Source organism: Prinia subflava, chromosome 3 (assembly GCF_021018805.1).
Source record: "Prinia subflava isolate CZ2003 ecotype Zambia chromosome 3, Cam_Psub_1.2, whole genome shotgun sequence".
Taxonomy (NCBI): Eukaryota; Metazoa; Chordata; class Aves; order Passeriformes; family Cisticolidae; genus Prinia; species Prinia subflava.
Window position 1 is genome coordinate 20,312,629 of NC_086249.1, and position 16,675 is coordinate 20,329,303.

The following is a 16,675-nucleotide window of genomic DNA, read 5'->3' on the forward strand; positions in this document are numbered from 1 at the left end:
GCAGTGAGGTAAGCAAATCTAAGCCACTGGAGGAAATGGTTAGGTGCCATATGGAGGCAGGGGTATTGCAGTAGGTTTGTGTGCATTTCAAGACATAAAAGGCCTATTGATTGACATTAAAGTTGAATGAGAACACAAAAGAGACACCTAGAATTGAACTAAAGTTTCCCCAATATTTCAGCCATCCTCAGTCTCTGAAGAATGCAGCGATTCAGGTGCTCACACGGGTCCCTCCCATGGTTTGTGTCCCAGGACAAGATGGGGCAATCCAGAGCCCTCCTTCCCCTGCACTGGGTGCCCTCCCTGGGGCTGTGCACGCCGGCCAGCAGAGGGAAGTGCTGGAGTGAGCTGGATCCTGTTGCACAGTCCAGCTTTGGCCAGCACCTTCCTGTTCCTGGGTACCAAAAGCACCAGGGAGCAGGTGGACTTGGGCCTCCTCCTTGTTCTTGATATTAGCTCTTAGTCAGCCCTATCTGTAACCTTTTGCCTTCATGCTTTCACTTCAGCCTTGTTTTCCAGTCTCCCTTTTGTTCTCTCTTTGCCTCCCTGTATGATTAGCCACAGCCTTCCTGCATCATGGCCTCACCTTATCCCTATCTAAGATGGAAAAGAAGTTCTTTGTTCTTCTAAAAAAAAAAATCATCCTTGACTTTGAGGCAGGAGCAATAAACTTGGACTAAGAAGCAAGCACATTAACATAAACACATGTGAAGGGGAAGCAGCTTGTATCCTGTTTAGGGTGATGATCAAGTTGTGAAATGCAGCCTTTTTTCAGTCAGAAAGGGAGGAAAAAGAGATAAGTTTCAAAAGATAATGACCAGAACAAAAACGAGGAGAGACTCTTGGAAAGGATATCAGAAACTCATAAAACCCAATAAATATGCAAAGTGGTAAATCAGTGTTTCACTGATTTCTTGCCTCATTTAGGATTGTTAACATGACTTAAAGCCAGTCTGCTGAGTCCATATCAGGCTGGTTAACGACCACATTATCCTTTGTGGCTAACATCACACCTTAAGCTCAGTCTATATTGACTCAGAGAGAGAAGGAGGAGGAGGAGGTAGATATTGGAAGAAATGAGGCTGGACAAGGATGATGAAGAAGAGATGATGCATAAAATAACTGTTGCAAAGGCAAGGGAGACGTGTAATGTGTGCAGGTAATGGGCGATGCTGGGCACAGAGCAGAGCACAGAAGTTTGGGGTGAAAGGGGGCGGGAGAGCAAGTTCATGGCAGATGTGGCAGATGGGAGAGCATGAGGTAAGAAGGGGAGGCTGTGGGGATCCAGTTGCACATTTCCATCACGTTACCTGGCTTGGGAGCTTTCACTGCAAAGATGCTAAGGTGCAAGAGAACAGAAGAAGTGCCAGGAGGTGGGGAGCAGGGGATAATGGGATTATAAAATTAGAAGGCTTGAAGTCTATTTCCAGGTCTGGCATGACTGATCCATGTCATATGGCAGGGGCATTAAATAACTCTGACCTTTGTTGGGAATATTTTTTGCTGCTGCTGTGAAAGTTTCTCTGTGCAATCCTTAACACGCTGTTCTTAGTAAAGGACTTAATGACAAATCAAGGCTGACTTTATCTGGAGTGATATTAATATGCCCAAGAAGATCCCCTCGTTCCAAGGCCTTGCTGGCTACAATGGCTCTTGTCATTGAACCTAGTTGTACCTGACTTATGAGGGGAAATAAACTGCTGCATATCTCAGTTGGGATAATTATTCTGCTATGATTATCCTTACATCTGTTTCTATACAAAATAAAATGACCTCAATCAGTGATAAGTACATACTTTCAAACCTATTTTTAGTCTGGAAAAAAATTTTTGGACTTTGAAACAAACATGGACACCAAACCCAGATCCTATAGCTATCAAAATAACCATTCACTGTGAAACAGGTTAATAAGAGATTTTTCTAGCGGATCTGAGACAATGGGACTCATATGAAAAACTACAAGAGGAGTTTGTTTACCCTTCTCAAAAGCTGCCCATTCGTGACCTACACCTCAACAAATTCAGAACAGAAGCTTTCTCAGGGGACAGGTATAAAGAAATCGGCCCCTCTGTTCCTCACAATGGGAGAAGATGTGGAAAGAGGGTAAGATGGCATAGTTGATGTGCCGATCCAGATGTAGCTCCCCTTTCTGCTGTGCTGCCTTTCACCTTTTCCTCAGTGAGGTGAGGCTGGCAGGTTGTGTGCAGGTTGGAGATCAAGCCAGGTCAGCTGCAACTGGAAGCCTGGGAGATATCACAGTCTCCCAAGCAGAGCGGGAGGTGTTGCCCTGAGGAAAGGGCTTAGAAAATGGGAGGGTAATTGCATGTGAGGGAGTTAGGAAGGCAGAGGAAGAAAATGTCTTCGGGCAAGTGGTGAGGGCAAAGATTTCAAATGGTAACAGAGCTCATCCATGAGGATTACGTGAGTGCATAACAGAGGGATGCTGCAGGCAGAGGAGGCCCCAAGGGAAAGAGGCTTGTGGGAGATCTGTTGTAAGGTAGGAATGACAGGAGTGGTATCTGAGGTGAGCAGATGCAGACCTGTCTGTGTTGGATTGCTGTGTTTAGTCCCCAGCCACTTTTTCAGGTTGTGATAACTTGTGTTTGCAGGGTTTGTGCACTGGGTGGGAGAGGTGACATCTCTTTTTGTTGAAAGGGAGTTTATCTCATTGTTTGCTTAAACTGCTGTGGGCCTGTCTTAATTTCACATTGGTGGAAATTCTGGCAGATTCCCATTGTTGGGTCACAAAGTGGGGCAGCTCTGCTAGGGCTCCTGCAGGCAATGTAGGGATACAGGTAACACAGAATGAATGGAACACACTACTTGAATGCCTTTCATTGCTGCCAGATGTGGCAGAACCTTTCCATCTGGGAAAGAGTCAGGGCCATTGCAGGATCCTCCCTATGCGGATAAAATCCACATCTGCTCCACGTGTCCTACTCCCACTCCCACTGCTTAACATGCCCCCCACACCTGGTGCACAGAAGCACTTGCTCTATTCTGATTGTGCCTTCTTGCTTGAAGGATGAGAGAAAGGGGTGGCAGAGGCAACAGAAGAGGAGCATAAGCTTTTTCCTTATGTAAAGCACAGGGAATAGGTTATCTGCCTTACATAATGGAAATCAGCCTCACATTCCCTGTCAGAGATTCTGCCTGTAGAGTTATCCCAATGAGGTATCTCAAACACCTTCATTGGTTTGGGGGAGTTGAAATATAACTGCCCAGCAGCTGAGCCTGTGATGGGAGAGAAAACAGTGGAACTGGAAAAGTTGGTACCTGCTGGGGATAGTGGATACCAGTTATTGCATGAGAGACACGTGTTTTTGTCATCTGCATCCCTCTGGATTTTTGTAGCCTTTCTGTAAGAAAACAGAGGATCCAAAATGACCTCCTTGCTGTCTTCTGGGCACCTTGAAAACTGATGGATGGAAGAGGCTGGGAAGGTTTAATGTCCACACCTGCTGCCTGGCAGGAGGAGACAGTTGATCTTCACAGAGCACACTGAACTCGTGTAAACCTGCTTTGCCACAGCAGTTTACATCAGGTCCAGATATTAGGTGATTAGGGAGCCAGAATTAGAGACTGAAAAGGTTATACAGTATTCAAGCATGCCATGTTGTGTCTCTGTGACAGGCAGGCCTTTTCTGCCCTTCAAGCCACTGAGGTTTGGTTTAGCCTTTCGGAAATTCCAGGAGGGAGAACAGGCCATAGGGCTGCAAGAGTAGATTTCCTCAGTGTTAGCTTGGTCTTCTCTCCGTTGTTGGGAGGAGGCAATCTGTCTGTTTAGGAACAATGTCACAGTACTCAGCAGCTCTTTTTCCTCTCAATAAAAAGAAAGAATGTGCTTAGGCTCACATAGGCAGTCTCAACAATGCTTCCATGCTCTGTGCAGCAATTTCCCACGGGCTGTATCCTAACTTCTTTTGGTGTATAACACCAGCCAGTGAGTGGCTTTGTTTGTCTTCTTAGTTTAGGAAAAGTGTCCTGCTGCAACATCAGTTTCTCAGTCATCTAACCACAAAAATTTGGAGCGTGGCTCTGAAGGTCATTTTCTTGTTTCTGGTCTGGGCTAGATGGACAGAATCTGACATGTGTATGTTCCCCCGATAGCATCAGCTGTGCACATTCCCAGCAGGCAAGTGAGGGTTTATGATCCATAACTACACTTTCTTACATCCCAGAAAATTGTTTGTTGGTGCCAGAGGCTTCAACTAAGTAAAGGAGCATGAAATCAAGAACAAAAACAAACAACACTGAACATACAGCACTTGTAGTGGCTCTGTTGAGCAGACCTAGCAGCTGCCTGTGTCATGGTCTCTGCTTTTAGTCCAGAGGGAGACTGTGGATTGCCTAGCTGGTGACCAGCTGCACTGGTCTGCATCTCTGGATACTGGGGTTTGATTTATGGCTCCATCACAGATCTTCTCTTGGGCCAAACAATGCAGCCACTACATGTCACGTTTCCATACCAGCAAAACAGAATTAATACTACTTCTTTTGCCTCATGTATGTAGACCTTGAGATAAGTCTTCACGATATAGCTCTCTCTTACTCTCTTTTTATACATACAGTGCTTTCTACAGCATCATCTTGATTTAAGTTGAACCCTTTAGGAGGACTAATTAATCCTATTAATAATGCATCTCTAGCTGGCTCCAAGCTCTGAAGATCATGTCATCAGTAGTTTCATTTGTTTGGTGTCTGTAATATTCTAAGCTCTGTGGGGTGAACTCTGGAAGAATCAGAGGAGTGGCTGCCATGGGAAAATAATTCCAGATCTTTCACTGAGCCTGGCACAGAATGGGATGGAATTCAGGGAGGCTTGGGTCTGCTGTATGAACATCAGATAATGGCAACAGTGGTCAGACATTTATTTTACTATTGCATTTCACTTCACAGTTTAAGGTGTTCCCAGAAATCTTGGATCAATGCTTGATCAGGAATCAGATGCAGATAAATATGTTATTCAGAGAGTTTTGAGCTTCACTGCATTTTTAGGTCAGTTCAGGATTTAGGGTCTCATGTGACTAGCACATTGTCTTCTCTGTCTGATCCAGTGATTCTTCTGAAAGGCTAAAGAATGTGTTATCTGATAAGTCTTTGGACCTGTTAAAGGTGATTTGGCTCAGGGTCCCAAATTCCCAGGGAAACCTGAACTTTTGGCATAGGGTAGCTGAATGGCTGTGGTGCCCTGTGCCTTTGTGATATGAAGAGCTGCACGTTCTGCCTTTAATATCAGGGATAGTGCACGAGATACTTCTTAACCAAGAGACTCTTTGAAGACCTTAAAACTGCCGACTTGCTGCAGTAGTGGTCTTTCACCCAACAAGAAAATCCTTCTGTGAGCAGTGGAGGAATCCTGGACACATTCTGTCCCTGTCACCCAGTGCTGCACTAATTGCTTCACTGGACACAAAAATGCTGCAACAACATACTTCCCTTACACTTACACAAAAGTCATGCAACTTTCTGAGAATTAGAGTATCTATCACCTGCTAGAAAGAGATGTGTTTCTGTATCAGCTGTGTTTTTTTCTATGTCTCCTTTTCTTATTTTTTATTACATCCTTGTGTTTTCTTTCACAAATATATTTATTTTGCCCAGCTATTTCTTACATTGTCTTATGCTGCACCATGGTTTTCTCTTTCTTTTTCTGTCCATTTTCGGTAAGACTGATATTTCCTTCCCCTTTGTTTGCTTCAGTTCTTCTTAATCTCTTTTTCTGTTTTATTGTCTCAGTCACTGTGCTGCCACAAGGTCTAGAAAAACAGATAAGTTGCAGAACAGAAGTGTAACAGTGGCTGTAGTGCCAGGACATTGGCTGGAGCTAAGAATTCGGTGTAAACAGGCTGCACTCTACCACTGCTTGCTCTTTGGACAGGTGCTTGTTAGTTAAGGCAGACTTCAATACAGTGGCTTAAGGATCCAAAGGGGGATAGGGGCAGCGTTTAGGGAACTACACCTAAAACAACATGTTCCAAAAAAACTACATTCAGTGACTATCGTGTGCCGGAGGCAAATTTTTGACATTGCTTTCTTTCTGAAAATACCATTTGCATCCCTGCTAGAGATCAGACATGACATGAAATTCAGTGGTGATTAGTGTGTTTTCATTTTAAAAAGCCTCCATAGGAAGCCTGTCTCCCCACTGGAAGCAGCTGAATTCCACCATTCATGCATTCAGGTGCAGACCCTAAGAAGTCAGTGATCGCAAATTCTCGGTCAGGCAGTGGGACACATCCCCATACAAAGGATAATTCAGGATGCATTAGGTATGAGGCAGCCTGATTCCTACCTTACCTGGCATAGGTACAGAAAGTAGGTGATCTTGGCTCCTAGCCTTTTTTCACCATGAGCATGTTCAAGTTTATTTGGCAGAGCAAATGCATATTCTAAGGACTACAACAGGTGGCTTTGAGACTCAATCAGGCATTCAGAGCCCTGTGGTGAGTGGGTTTGTCCTTCCCTAGCAACTCGTGGATCCATGAACACGGTGTCTAGGAATGTAGAAAATGGGTCCCTTAATGGAGAAGCTGAACACTGGTCTCTTGTTCTGAGGTATTGCACTAACCATAGCGCTACCCTGCCAGCAGAGAAAAAGCAACTACTAAAGAATCTGAGCTTTTTTTAAAGTAAAGAGAGGGGTGAGTGCAGGTTCAGGAAAGCAGAGGCTGCAGGCTGTCCGTCTGAAGGATGGCACCTCTCAGCAGTTCTGACTACTGCAGTGTAACCTGGAGAGTGCTGGGATTTACTATTTTCTTATGTGTTATTTTGTGTTACCCCAGGGTATTTTTTTTCTCCTTCTGGGCTCTTGGTTTCCATTTAAGGGACTGAGAAAGTCCCAATGCTGCAAGTGCTCAGCATCGTGGCCTCTCAAACTGGGATCTGCTTTTTGTTTCTTTGTCTCAGTTCTACATCTGATAAAGGCTCTTTCCTCCTTTCAACGAGGTGCTGTGAAAAATCAAGACTGTCAGATGCCCAGACCCTACAGTGCTCCAGGGGTGGTGTGATGTGTACCTGCATTGTGGATGGGAGAGGGTGTACAATGAGTGACATACCTGACATATTGTTCTGTGATGCCCTGAAGACTGAGAATCTGCCAAGATGCTGCCCTATCCCATATCAGGTTCCAAATGGCTGTACCAGAAGCAGAAGTAACACAGCAGTCCTTCAGCTGGGGGGCTTTTGCGCAGAGTCTCCGGTGTCACACCTAAATTTCAACGCTTAGTCTCACTCAGCCAGGTCCCCTTTGGTTTTGGCACGTTTTATTTCTACCTCCTAAATTCTCCTGCTGTGTTTCTGAGTGGAGGGTATGTGGATGTCTTGACAGGAGATGCCTGCTCCTTGCTCTTCTGAAAAATCTAATTCTGTTTTGTCTGTCTCTTCACACTCCCATTGCCAGGGAGATTGGGTTTTCCAGGGCGGATGTGTGTCAGACTGACTGCTGTGAGGTGTTCCCTTCTTTAGAAATTCAGCTGCTTGGGGATCTGAGATATGCACATACCAATGTGTGAATAGGTGGGCCAGAATGAGGATTACTAGGAGGGACTCTGTGGTATAATGTGGGAAGGCCTCGGGGAGCCTCACTGCACCCCGAAGGAACAGAGGAGCAGCATGGGGCACCAAGGGGCCTCTGCAGAGCAGCTGAGTACAAGGAAGATGACACTTAATATCCTCTAGCTGCATAAAGAACAGTCACTCACCATATCAATCCTCTTAAATCCTCGTGTATTTGAGGTTTCCACATGTGGCACTGGCTGTGTCTGCCAAAAAGTCTGCTTTGCATGGCCTCCCTCCTTCCCTCCAGCCTGGCACTGATAGCAGGGCTGCTGCTCTCCCCTAAGTGCTGAGGACGTGAGAGACTGCATGAGGATGCAGCCCAGCTCCCTCGGGCCACCTCCTGCCTCCCAAAAGGCTGATGGCACTGATCAAGGACAGAGAAGGGCAGCACCCCACCCCCACTTGTGCTTTTTTTAACCCTGTGGGGACCACGATGCCTTTTCACCTTGCGAGGGATCACAGCAGCAGAGGCTGGAGGAGGAATAGGGATGCACACACAATGAAAAATGATGGGGGCAATGATAAGAGGGAGTGTGGCTGGGGAAAGGAGGATCCACTGATGTGAAGGGCAGAGGAAATACATGTTGGGGGGAGTGTATAGAAAGATGTACACTGCTTGGAAACAGACACAGCAGTAGGGAAAAGGACAGAAAGGATAGATGGAGAAAACACAAAAAGATAGAAGCAGATTTGAAGAAAGAGAAAGAAGGGGGGAAAAAGACAGTCAGCCTGAGAGGATGAAGGCACAAATGCAGGAGGTGCCAAGGTCTGGCTAAAGGAGGGTATGTGACGTACTGAAACCAAGGCACTTGGCCAGTGGGTACAAACGTGACATCTGGGCCTGCCTGGAGCAGAGTTTTGTAGATGGGGAACTACTGATGTTTAAAATTGGTGCTTAGTGGGGAGAAGATCACTGGCTGAAGATACAAAGTTCAGAGGCTGGGTGGGTTCCTCAGTCTTTCCATGTGGGTGGTTTCCCCCATATGTTCCCTCATTACCATTCTTGTAGCTCTGTCAGTAGTCAGGGATATTGGACTGGCCAGTGTGTAGTCCCTGCCTTGTGTCCTTGCTGTCCTAGACCTGCCATCTCATTTCTTTAGTTCAGTTGCTGAGCTGGGGAATGGCCAGTTCTACTTATCTGTGTCATCAACAGAGGAATCTACACTCTTCCTCATGCATCTAGTCTCTGCTTTCCCAGGTGCATTTCCCCATACTCACATTGTTTGTAGAGCGATAATGCACTTGGCAGGAGAGCTAATTCAGCAGTATAATGTCTTTCAAACAAAGTGCACCCTGTTCCCACCTGGACAATTAAACTGGAACAAATCTGTGCAGAAGCACTGACCTGAGGCCAAGCACTTTGCCTCCTGGAAAGATGTGTAGTGACTTCCCCTGTAAACACCACCTCAGCCCTACTGGGAGCTGTGGGATGGGCAGCTCATCCCTGCTGTCCTGGCCACTGCTGGTCTGCTCAGGCAGATTGCAGTAGGGTCAGAACCAATGGTGATGGTGTTTTCCATGCAGTGCACACCTGTGCAGCCTGCCTGAATGAAGCCCCTGCTGGAACAAGAGGTATAGATGCTTTCTCATGGATGCTGTTGTCTCACAGAGCAAAAGCCATGGAGTGGTGCTGAGCCTGTTTCCTACAAGCTGTCTTGTCTCTGGGGAACTTGAATCCAAAACCTCTCTTTACTGGAGATGTTTGTCAAAGCTTTTTCTTGGCCCCTGACCTCTGAGCAGGTGGCCTGTACCTTGCTGAGAAACAGGGCCACAGCGAGAGCTGTTTCAGAGCAAACACAAGTGTTATGGGAAGAGGACTTGCTGCAGTTACGTGGAGTGGAAGGAGGAGGCCCTGCTGCCAGGTCTGTGACCTCTTCCGTTTCCAGAGCTTTCTCTGGAAAGGCCTGGGCCAGAGCAGCCACAGCTCCTGTGAGTCCCCAGGAACTTCTGCAGGGAGTTGCCACTGGGGAGTACAAAGGAGCTCTCCTTATACCTCACTGTAAAGCTGTGCAGAGCAGCACTTGTGACCTACCCTTTTGCAAATGGTCATGTAAAATATTAAAAGTATTGCCCTTCACATCAGGCTGGAAAGGTACTGATTTCTTTTGAGGATTTGGTCAATAGCATTAACTTCCTTAATGCTTTCAGCAAAATCTTATCTTTACTGTTCAAGCTCTCCCTTTTTCCGGGTTTGAGACCTTATCACTAGAAGGAGGGATATTTTTTGCAAAACAAAATATGAAGGGGGAAAAAAACCCTGCTTCATTACCTACAGAAGTTCCCCTGTAAGATTTTGCTTTTATTTTTATGAATGTGAAAGTTGGAGTTTGGGTAAACTTTGCCCAGTAGAAATAAACAATAAAAATACAGGCTTTCAAAGAGGGAACAGGTGACTACCAGTACACAGAGATGCATATATAAAAACAAATATATATCTATATATAGATGAATGCAAGCAAGCAGAGATATGCAAACAGAAACAAAAATACAGCTATATATTATGTATACACTTGTGATCATATGTGTATCTACATACCTTTGTGTGTACAAAGTGGCATGTATGCAAATATCTTCAGGTATTTAAATGTAAGCTTGGAAATAAAAGCACATGCATAAATATATATATATGCATATAAAGTAATATGTACACATTTAGATATGGTGATATTATTAATATTATGAATTCATGCACTGGTAATCCCAGGCATGCTAATGTTTGTACACGTATGCAGCACCACACATTATATGTCTGTTTATGTAGCACAACATAAAGTTGCTCAGATATGAACATTTTATATAGAAATGCAACAGTAATGCAGCAGGCCCCGGAGAATCCTCCTCCTGCCCACCAAAACACACCTGGTCAGCTGTGCACAGCACCCCTCCACACCTAGGCTGGCTGAATGCAAGCACTTTGCTTTTCCAGGGGGTGAGGAGGGCCACGGGCAAGCAGGTACACGCGTGTGGAGGAGTGCAAGTGAGCCATGAAAGGGTGAAGGGATGATCCTGGGGGAGGACAAAAGGGCGTGGGGAGCACCCAGAGGGAGCAATACAAGAGCCAGATGGGTTTACATGAGCAGGGCAGCATCACTGGAGGGTGAGAAAGGAGGCTGGGGAGGGGACAAGAGAGCAGGACTCAGGAAACGTGGTACTGCCCTGGAAAGGAAGAATTATGAGGGGACAGTTTAGAGGAGATACCCAGCCTGGGTTGCTGGCACCTGTTTCTGAGGGGCAGTGGAGCAGAACTGCTGGGATGGGATGGGATGGGATGGGATGGGATGGGATGGGATGGGATGGGATGGGATGGGATGGGATGGGATGGGATGGGATGGGATGGGATGGGATGGGATGGGATGGGATGGGATGGGATGGGATGGGATGGGATGGGATGGGATGGGATGGGATGGGATGGGATGGGATGGGATGGGATGGGATGGGATGGGATGATGAGGCTGCGTGCTGGAATCCCTTCTGCCCCCTTTCTGGTGGTTGACCCTGATGGCCATAGAGAGCAGGACTGGCTGCATAAGGCAGCTCTTCCTGAGGACTGGTTTAATATCTCTTTAATATCTCTTTAATATCTCATCTGCTCTGCCTGGATTTTAGCACAGGAGCTGTGCAGGGTTTTGGAATACTCTTCCCATCGCCCCCTTTTCTGACCTGCACGGGCTGCTTCTTGTGCTGCTGGTGACTGAGCAGCAAGCGAGGGGTGCTGTGCTTGTGAGGAGAGGGGAGCACTGCCCCGGATCAGCTCAGAGCATCTCCTGCTGGGAGAGGAATGATAAACCCGAGTGTGCTAGTCTGCTTTAGCCATTGTTAGCCCGCATAGGGACAGGGGGAGGCTCAGGTCCCGCTGAGTGTTTACAGCTAACTGTAGATTACAATAGTGAGGGGAGTAGAGAAGGATTAGCCAGGGGCTTTGTTCTTTCCCTGGGAATCCTGCTGCTGTAATTACTTGTGATCTCAGCCATTTTCACAGTCTCTGTTCCCCTCTGCCCCAGGCTACAATCCTTCACTCTGTTGCTGGAAAATGTAGCGTGATTGGGGTCAGGTACCTGGGAGCAGAACATGGCTTGGTGGGAAATGCCTCCAGAAGTGGTGTTGGTGGATCCACAGCTCTGCTCGTGCCCGGTGTGTCTGTGTTTTTATATTTGAGCTGCTGTGTCAAGATACGTGTGTTAGTTAATGTGTGTGTTTGCTGGGGCGTGTGTGGGTCTAGTGGGTGGGTTCAGCCCTGCACACTCTGTGTGTATGTGCTGGGCCTGCGTGTAGTTCTCTCTTACTAATGCTGGGGTGTGAGAAATATGCCTAAACGGGGATAATGTGAGATAAGGCAGCTCACACTGATGAAACACCTCCACTCTGTGCCATGGGTGCAGGCCCAGACTGGCTCTGCGTGCCAGCAGGCAGCATTCCCCAGCACTCATTCCACCACTGCTGAATTGACCAGGCTGGGCATCAAATGTGAGGAAGCCTTTGCCTTCTGATCAGTATCTGTGCCACCGAAACACTGCAGCTGGTTAAGCAGCTAGAGCACATTGTCGAGCTGCCTTGGTCAAACTTCCCATCCTCCTTCCCTCAGGCTGGCACGGTGCCCTGCACGTACCTGAGAGAGTTTCTTCTTCTGTCTTCAGAGAAAAATGTGTCCCGCCCTCCTTAAGAAACAACATTTTACCATCTGAATATAGTAATTTCTGTACCAGTGTGAAGTAAACATTAATTTTGTGAAGACTTAGCAAAAACAACCCAGTCCTCATGCATGTACTGCTCAGCCCTTGGGAAAAGGAAGAAAGGAAGGGAGGCTCAGATGACTGGCAACCCTAATTCCTGCTCTCCCATACCTTCTGTTCCTCTCCAGAGCTCATGAACCAACCCCTAGTCCAACCACTCTCCTGAACTGGGTGTATCTTCCTATAGCACTTTGCTAGGAAATTTGTAATTTCACATCTTGGTACCATTTTTTTTTCTCTCTACTTTTGCTGATGGGCTTTAATTGAACTTCATTAGCCAGGCTGGTTTCTTACATCGCCCTTCAAATCTAGTTTCTTGCTCAGGGTGTAGGAAAACACAGTGAGATGCAGTGACTGATCTAGAAAAAACCCACACCGCATATGTTTTGGCCAAAGCCTCTCACTCCTGCAGCCCCCTGCTAGCTCACCCCTGAGCCCCCATCTCCAGCAGCCCCCATCTCCAGCAGCCCAGCATCCCAGTTCACAATGGGGACATAGGTTTTGGGACAGTTTCTGTTGCAATTCACCTGTACATTCCAGAGGAAAGGAGGCAAAAATGGAGAGGGATCATAAGAAGGGCAGTTGTTTGTGGTAAAAAAAAAAAAGAAAGTGTATTTATAACATTCTCTGTGAGTCACATGCACATATTTAATTGTTGCTGTTCTGAGATATGAACTAGTGTTAGAACAAAATCAGATAAATAATAAATAGCTCAAGAAAAGGCATATGTACAGGTATATAGTTCCTCTCTTTGCTAGAAAGCCTGGTTTCACAAGGCAACATCAATCGGAAAAAAAGCAGGCTTGTAGCCTAGATGCTGGCCAGGAATCTTTTTCCAGTCAGAACAAAAGAAGAGGAAAAGGCCTGAAGTGTTATAGGAAATGGGACTAGGAAACCTTAGAGGACTTTCAGGAGGTTGTCACGTCTTTCACATAGCACCACGATAGGATTTTCAAGGGGATGCTGGTTTCCTCTCCAGCATGTGGGTTTCTGCAGAACTATTCATTCTCCTAATGAGGTTAGTTCCTCTTTGTGAATCACTTTTAAAGCACTAAATATTGATTTCCGCTGATTTTTTTTTTTTTTTTTACGACGAATACTTCCCCTTTTAAAAGCAACGGTGAAAATATTAAAACTTTTAACTTCAGTTTACTTTAGATTAACCAGCCAGCTTAATGACCAAAGTTTTCAAAGAGCAGCTTCAGCCTACACTGCACCGTGGCTGAGGGCAGAATTTAAAGGTGGCTCTGGTTTACTGCCGCGATCTCTCCAGTGCTACGTCTTGTGCTTTTTTAGTTGGGTAATTTTGCAGCTTCCTCCTCTACCTCTCTGTTCATCTTTTCTGACTATTCACAAGTTATCATTTTTCCTCTGATATTTTGCTCCTGCTTTTTCCTTCCTTTTCTCTTCTATTCCTCTGCCTTGCCCTTCTAATCTGCTTTAGTATTTTCTTTCTTCACCTCATTATGTCCTTTTGTTTTTGCCTTCTGTCTCTCCATTGGTTCTTTTCTCACTCGCTTAACCTCCTGTTGTTTACAGGCCAACCTACATCCCACCCATCATCTTGTTTCTCTCTTTTATCTTTCCTCCTTTTCTTCCCCCCTCCTCCTAACCTCCTCTCAACAATAAAAGTTACTCATGGCTCGAGGGGGAAGCATCTGGCCCGTGCTGGCTCTCATCCTCTCTCTTTTGTTCTGAATGCTCTTTTGTTATAAGCACAACAAACAGAAAAGCACAAAATCAGCTCTCAAGGCAAACGCTGCATAATAATCCTCCTTGTCCCTGCTCCTCTTATCTCTGAAGAATTTGTTCTCCAGGCAAAATAAGAAGAAACACGAGATAGGATTTCCCAAATTTGGAGGTGAAAGAGAGACTGGAAAGAGCTTCATCATATGGGGCAGCACCACTGAACTGCAACTTCGGTAGATTCAGTAAAGTAGGTGAAATATAGCTTGCCAGGAGTTTGGACAACAGTGTGATGATCCTGTGGTTGATCAATCCCTGTTGATCAGTCTGTGTTCCATTAGGTTGCAGAGGCGTGGACAGGACCAAAAATGTTAGGATTTTTTATTTTTAGCAACTAATTTTTGGCACCTTCTCCTCATTTGTGCCTTGAGCCAAGGCCTTGTGTATGTGGAATGTGTTTGCCAGAGAACTGTACCTGCTGGACCTCCACTGATGTTCTCAAAAAGCCACAGCAAGGTGCTTCTGTGGGGTCACATGCCAGCTCCAGTCCCCGAGAGAAATTAAAATAAGAACAGGCTTGCCCATTGTTGGAGCTCTTGCTTAATGTTAGATGGGGAATCTCTGATTAAACCAGCTTTCCTCAGAAAATGTAAGCTCCCTGGAAGTGAAATGCTAGTTGGCATGCACTAGTTTAGACATGCAAGCGTTCTCAAAGCTAAAAAGGAAAACGCTTGTTAAGCAAAAGACAAGCCTTTCCCAATCCCCACAGCTCCGTGGTTAGGATACCGGTGTTTAATGTGGGGCAGCCAGCATCAAGTTCTGCCTGGGACCGGTTCTGCCTGGCCCTTCCCCTAGCAACCTTTGGTCTGGCTGCCCACATGCCCTGGGCCTCCATCCTAGCACCCTTACTGCACTTTGCATAATATCCGAGCATTGTATTCACGAAAAACCTGGATGAATAGTTTTGGTGCAGTGTCAGATAGCTCTGCTAGGGAGGTGTTAAGGTACTTCCCCCAACAGCGACCTTCAGAAGGGTTAGCCGCGATGTGGGAGGTAGGTGTGTGTCCCAGGACAGAAACAAAACTGGTATTTGGGAGGAACAGGCTGTGATGCAAACTTCAAATCTAAATATTTGAGCATCGGCACACAGGGGCAAAACTCACTGCATTGGGTATTTATTTCCCCGCACATTCCTGAGGGAAACTGGGGGTTCAGTGATGCATTTTGAGCTTGAGAAAGACACAATCTTTCTCATTACTGTTTACTTCTCCAGCTCTGTTAAATAAAGCCGCGCTAGCCATGATGTTCTGCATTATGTGTTGGAGATCTAATTTTCAGCTAAACTTTTATTGCTTCTAAATTGGACTGGTAGCTATGTATGTATTTAATCTAATCTTGAAGTTTGGGTTGCTCAGCATTTGCAACAGACTTCCGTGGGTTAAGAATAAACAACGAATGAGGACATCTCAGAAGAATGCAGTCCAAAGATTGTCTCTGAAATGTGAATATGCTTAAAGCCTCCACAAATATGGCAGCTTCTCACAGTAATAACTAAATTAATATTTCCAGAGCTAATGCCAGAGTTTGGGACAGCTGGTGATCCGATTCAATGTAGAGCTTGCTATGCTTGCAAACTAATGGAAAATAAGCTAGGAAAAAGAAAAACGCGAGCCAGAATTACTCAAACAAAGTGTTAGGGAATTAGGCTGGACAGAGGTGAGGCTGACACAGCTCCTTGCTCCCAGCAGCAGGAATGACCCTGTATTCCCTGCAGGCACATGTGTGAGCCCACTCGTAAACGCTGCACAGGCACACGGATGCACAGCTGCCCCACAGAGCTCCACAGACACAGGTGCAGCTACACAAACAGCTCCAGTGACCTCACAGGAGGAGCAGGACGGAGCTCCAGCAGTGGGGAATATACATGTAAACATAAGGTGGATCCTTCCGAGGAGCTGGGCTCAGCCAGTCTGACCACAGACACCAGTCTCCGATGCTGGCTCAAGGGTGCAGCCCCACTCCTGTTGCTGGTACACACACACAGAGGTGTGTGCATGGATGGCCAGGACACTCCCGGTCCCGCCAGGAGCCAACCTGGCATGGCCTCACCCTTAGAGACAAGCAGACACCCCTACAGGGAGCACTTCAGAGCTAAAAATAGGATTTAACACGACATAGGGCAAACTGTACTAACCAAGTGCAGGAGAAGGCTAGACATTTTGCGGGTCAGCCACGAATTTTCATGGAACTGTCCCTTCTTCCCCCATATCGCTCCCTTTTCCCTCTTTGTTTCCTCCCCTAAACATCCCATAGTAAGTCTTGTACAATCCCAAAATGCTCTTCCCGTGCATGCTGTAAGGTGTCCGTGGCCCTGTACACAGCACCTCCTCTTTCACAGTTTGAAAGGTGCTCCAGCTTGGGCTTTGTGATGAATTTCACACCTGGGCTGATGGCTCTCCTGAGCTGCTGGCCCAGGCAGGGGGTCCTTAATCTGGGTTGTCACCTGGCATTGTGTCCCTGTTTTCCTCCGGGTGTACGAAAAGGGAACCTTTGATGTGCTAATGGCCCTTGTGAGGGGCCCGGGAGTAGCTGGGGCAGAGGTTTAGCTGGGGCCCTCCTTCTGCCATTGTCTCTCCGTGCTCCTCCGTGGGTGTGACGAGGCTTTTGTCACACGGCCCAAGGAGGAGGACTGTGCAGGC